Below are 6,072 nucleotides of genomic sequence, written 5' to 3'. Positions count from 1 at the left end.
GCTCCGACGGTGCCCCCCCGCCCCCTGCCACTCAAGGTCCGCTACCGCTGATGGCGCGCGCGCGCCCGCCACAGAAGCTCAGCGACCCAATCGGAGAGGAAGAACGGCTCCGTCGCCCCGCCCCTCGCGGGCTCACACGCAGCGACGTATAGGGATCCCGCCCCCACCCCTTTCTTCAACCAATCAGGAAACGGCTCCAAGGGAGCGCGCGAGGTTTCCTTCCCCGCGCACCCGTTCTCACCGTTAAACGGCTGCGTCTCGCGACAATCCCAAAGTGACCTTTTCCCCCCACCTCCAGAGTTCAACGCGCACTAGGAAAATGGGAGGGGCAGGTCTCGCGAGGGAACTGGGTGAGGAGGAAACGCACCTCTTTCCCCGCCTCGCGCACACCCTTGACTGGCTGCGCGCGCACCTGCCTCCCTAAGGAGCCACTAATGCCACAAGGGCTCTATCTTTCTTCCTTAGGCCGTAGAAGTAGCCTGGGCATTTTTCCACCTCCACCCCGGCCCCACTTTCCTGTCTTTGGCCTTTCTGTCCCCAGCGCCGCCAGATCTTGCGGGGAGAAGGGGGAATTTTTTGAGCTGTCGCTTCTCCTTTAAGAAAAAAAACACCGTCGACTGCCGGATGGATGTCTCTGAAAAGATGGCGGCTGTAGAACAGAGGCGGGGCCGTGGGGGCGCTGAGGGGCCGCCTCCTGGCGCACGCGCATGGTTAGCTTAACCAAGGGCTGCCTGGGAGCTGAAGTCCTACTTACCGTATGCTTTAGGAAAGCGGAGGCCAAGGGGGTGCTGGGAGTTTTGGACTGAGTCATGACGGGAAAGGTAGTTTACTCTCCGTAGTCTGAGGTAACTTTTCCAGAGAGGCAGTGTTTCCGGGTTAGGTCGTGACGCCTGCGTACATTGGGAACCAAATGTTGAGCCAATTCTGGTGAGGATTGTTCGGGAGGGTTTATGCTACTTTTTCGCACATTTTTACTTGGCGTTGGAGTAGCTTTTCCCGGGTGGCCACTTAGTAACCCCTTACCTTGGTTTGGTCGGATTACAGCTCCTCTGGGACCGGCTAGCGTTTGTGTCTCCATTAATCGTCTAGTCATCTTGTGTCTGACTCACTCACCTCTGAGCCCCTGGAGGTCAGGGACTGAGTCTGGTTACATTGGATCCTCGGGACCTAGCACAATGTCCACCACTCGGTTGGCTTTTAATAAAATTTGTGGAACGAATTGTCAAGTTGCTTTTTTAGTAGACGTGTGTTGGGGCATCCAGGAGCCGGCGTCGCCTGCTTAACTTGGCTGTGGTCCCTGAGCTGGAGGGAGGGGTTGTTAGCGTGGCTCCGGTGACCGACACGGAGAAGCTGAAGGTCTCTCAAGCTCCCCGCCCCGAAGCTACCTGCTTCTGCGGTTTATGAATGTTTCTGCTGCAAAGGAAGCGCGGTCAGAACAGCAGCTTTGTCAGAAATTACTTTTTTGTCTACTAGCTTGTGCAGCTAAACTGTCTTCTGAAGCGTCAAAAGGGAGTTTCCATTTGCTCATCTCAACATTGCAGTCCTTGATGCAGTGGGCCTCTCCCAGCCCTTCCTAGCTTTCTTATTATAATCAAAGAGCGATTTGCAAGAACAGTTCTTTACCCTTGGAAAATAAAGCATCCGAGGTTAAAAGCCCCAGGAGAAGGAGGATGTAAAGAAGATCTGGGGATCCGATTCTAAATTTCACATTAATCATAAAGTTAAACTGTAGACAAGTGCTGAAGTACATTTTTCCTTCAGTATTTTGACTCAGTTACCACTTCAGATTAGGCAAATGTTTTATATTCTCTCCCGAGTGTTTTGCACTTTTATAGGGCTAATGCCATTTTCAGTTATAAAAATTGGCATGGTGTCAATGGGAATTTTTTCAGACTGTTTGCAGTGAGCAGACTTTTAGAACAGCACTGACATCCAATGGCTGTTCAAAGTAATACAGAGGGGGAACCCCCCCCACCCCCGAAAAGAAAGTCTTACGGACACAGTGGAATGGAGAATGAATGAATCCTTTAACAGAAGATCACTTTGTTTTAAAGATCGCAGGCTTTGAAGTCAAATCTGGGTTATAGTAAGTATTATAGTAAGTACAGTAAGTGTAAACTATTAATACTATCCATTGAACCTATTTCACCACTGGTAAAAAGGGGAATAAAATTTATTTTGAAGAGCCATAGCTTTTTACATACAGCCTTCTTATAGTAGGTGTTTTGTAAATGTTTTATTTCTTTTCAAGGTGCATAAAATCACAGTGGTAAAAAACATGAAGAGTTAACCTCAGTGTCATTTTTCAGATAAACTGCAATAAGGCAACATAACTAAGCGGGGATTATGCTTAATTGAGATGTCTGCAGTTTAGCACCTGGTATCTTAAACCTTCCAGCTTCATTCTTCATGACCCCTATAGATGTTTTGCATTTTGGACAACTGAATAACCAGGCCCTGAGAATCCAAACGTGAATCTGCTTCTGCCCTGCTTTTAAAGGATTTAGTCTGTGCAGGAAAGCAGTTAAACAAAATATCTGAATAATTAAATAAAAACAGCAAAATGAATTGGGTGCTGGTTAACTCTGATGGAAATTCTGAAAAGGAAACTATGCCTCCATGGTCCCCCAGCTTCACAGAAAAAAACAAAAAACAAAAAAACAAAGCAGGTGCTCAGTCACAGATACCAACACTTGGAAGAAACACAAACATAAATCTGCCATTCCCATGAATTCAAGATGAATTCTGGCACATAGTAGGTGCTCAAATTTGTGAAATTAATTTTGAATCTTTATCATCGTGGCCAATGTACTACCAAAACTCAAATCTTATTACCCGCCTTTGTGTCAGTACCATGTTGAAAACTATGACCTACAAAAAAAAAAAAAAAGAAAAAAGATATTCACCAAATCAAGAGAGGAAGTGCTAAGCAAATACAGGAACCAAAAAGAGTTATAGAGGCTGCTTTATTTTCGTCTTACTCAGTTCCTTTGCGGTCCTCTTCTTCAGCACATGCCAAAGCAGTTCCTTACAACCTGTGAGACCAGAGCATCTTGGGTGTGGGACAATGGAAGAGTTGGGTGAGTGAGGAACTTCTTGAAAGAGAAAGTGAAGGAATGAAGACTTGGCTGCCATCTCCATGTGTGGTGGGGTGTACTTCTAGCCAGACTAAGGGTAGTACTGGAATATTTTATTTTCACTTCTTTCCTGTTCTCAGCCCAAACAAGAGTGAAGCATGAGGAACTATGATTGGGGAGACTACGGGTTCACTGTTTGGCTGCCATCTCCATGTGTGGTGGGGTGTACTTCTAGCCAGACTAAGGGTAGTACTGGAAGATTTTATTTTCACTTCTTTCCTGTTCTCAGCCCAAACAAGAGTGAAGCATGAGGAACTATGATTGGGGAGACTACGGGTTCACTGCTTTCAGTGGCACAGTAGATGGAGAGTCTGGTGCTAACCACAGACAAATCTCAACAAACATTTTTTGACCGAACTGTAATTGAAATTGTCATTTTATTATGGATGCTGTTTTGCTTCAGGGGCTACTGGAGATCATAGGGTAATCACACAGCTAGGCAACTGCAGGGATGTGATTTGGGGAGAAAAAGAAAGAAAGGGGGTGGGGGCTGTCACAAGGAGAAGAAATGGAATAAATAGAAGTACAAGAATGAGGGATCCACAAAGGTTGGAGGAAAGCCAGGGTGGTTTCATTTGTTCCACGGTTTAGTATTAAATCAAGAAGGCATAGCACTGTAACTCCAGTGATTTTGTTGCTAAGCTTTTTATTCAGAGGAATTCTGAAGGAACAGCTTATGTTACTTCCTTCCACTCGGAGACAATTAAAACCAGGAGAGGAATGATTGGCCACATTAACCAGAGAGATCCCTGATTTCAAACCTTTGGAGCAGCATAAAGTTGGCCATTTTGGGGACTCATTCCATAGCCTTTGCCAACTTTTGTTGCCAACATCCTCATATTGTCACTAACCTTTATGCAATTTTTAAATTACTGTGTTAATTCCCAAGTGTCCTGGGTTTGTATGTGTTTGAGGTATGGGGTATGTGAAAAGTGCAAACAGCAAAAAACATATCTTGCACACCGTCTTTTTTTCTTTTTAATTCTTTGGGGTATAATTTGAGAGTTGGAAGAATAGAGGAAGGAAGAGCGGAAAATAACTGAGGGAAGAGGTTAGTGAAGAGAAAAAGGTGGCATTTGATAAATACTGAACTGTTTGGGAGGTAAAGTCTATTTTGATAATGTGGTAGACTCTATTTTGGACTTGGAGTAGAAGCCAAATTCTTATTCTGTGTGAGTGTTGGAGGAATTTACATTTTTGCCTGTGCTCTACTATGGTACAACCCTTTTTTTTTCTTTTTAATTTTAGGGGTCCTTAATGGCTTTTATGCAGATAATTCAAAAGGAAACTAATACTTATTTGGTGACTTAATGTAATAAAACTAGACATTTTTACATATGTTAATAGTTTTAATGTCCGAAGCATCTACTGAAACAGAGATTATCCACTTTATTTTTTAGCAGAGAAAACTAAGAAAAACAAAATGACTTGATCAACATTACTCTCAGGAGCACCTGACACCTAAACCCATTACAAGGTGTTCTCCTATTTTTAAAATGTGTTGGATCAGGTGTTCCGGCCAATTAATCCAGATTTTTAAAAAATTGTATAGTTTTGCATTTCCTGAGCAGGATGAATGTTGGAGAAATCTTGTCCAGAAGTGTAGAAAGTACCAAGCAGCCCAGAAGCTAACATTTGTGTAGACTATCCAGTTGGCTACACCTGAACAGTTTCTTCAATTGTCATCAGCCCAGTAACGACCCTCAAGACTTGGGGTGGGTCCTTCTTCCCTCCCTGCAGAGAAATAGCACCAAGGACAGGTTAGCTCAGGTGAGCAAATATTTCCACCCTGCAGTACTGCTTGGAAGTTAATAGCTTATATCCACCCAGAAGGTTTTTTTACCTAAACTCTCATTATATGAGGATGATAAAAAGGAACCGGGAGCAGACTCTGGCTTTGAATAAAATCATTATAACCCATGGAAACCTCCAAGAGATCTTACTTTAATCCTTTCACATTAATGTTGATATTATTTTATTTTTTCAAATAAAGGACTATAGATAAGGACCACAGAATTTTCAGTCTAGTACCCCCTACACCCATCTTGTATTTGTCATACTGAAATTAGTCATCTTCAAATTACAGAATCTGGCAAAAGGCATAAGCTCAGGGGGTTGTGGATATGCACGCTTACAGGAAAGAGGAAGAGAAAGGCCTGTTAACTCATGACCCAGAAAGGAGAGTTCTGTGTAACTTCGTTTAGCTGGTGCTTCTAAGGCTAACTCCCTACTCAGTGGCATGGTCTCCTGTCTTCTGTAATCTTTATTATAAATGGCTTTTTTATTTTGAATCCAGGAGGCTCTTTGGCTTCTGGTTGGAGCAAAGCTTAGAGAATAGGAAAGAAATGGGCGCTATCTTACTGAGAGATATAGAGTAAAAATTTAGAATTCTGAAATTTGGAATTGAGTCTGGCTAATAAAATTTGGAGACAAAAAGTTTTATTCTATTCTTTTCTTTTTTTTGACCGGTAAGGGGATCTTAACCCCTGGCTTGGTGTTGTCAGCACCACACTCTCCCAAGTGAGCCACGGGCTGACCTTTCTTTTTTCTTCTTTTTAAAAACCTTTTATTATAGAGAATTTTTAAATATACAAAAGTAGAAAAGACAGTTTAATGAAATCTGATATACCTATCTACCAGCTTAAACCGTCATTAACTCTTGGCCAATCTTGTTTCATATTTATACCCACCCATTGCACTCTTGTGTTATTTTAAAGCAATTTCGGATATACAATTTAATCTGTAAATATTTCGGCATTGATCGCATAAATAAATAAATATAAATAAATAAATAAATAAATAAATAAATAAATAAATAAATAAATAATAATGTAAATAACTATAATGCCGTTTTAAGCCCACAACAGCCTTAACAGTAATTCCTCAATATCATAAAATACCATTATTGCACCTAGAATAGTTTAGCTCAGTTTGC

Source organism: Galeopterus variegatus, unplaced genomic scaffold (assembly GCF_000696425.1).
Source record: "Galeopterus variegatus unplaced genomic scaffold, G_variegatus-3.0.2 Scaffold9380, whole genome shotgun sequence".
Classification (NCBI taxonomy): Eukaryota; Metazoa; Chordata; class Mammalia; order Dermoptera; family Cynocephalidae; genus Galeopterus; species Galeopterus variegatus.
The sequence above is the reverse complement of the archived record's forward strand: the minus strand, read 5'-3'. Positions refer to the sequence as shown.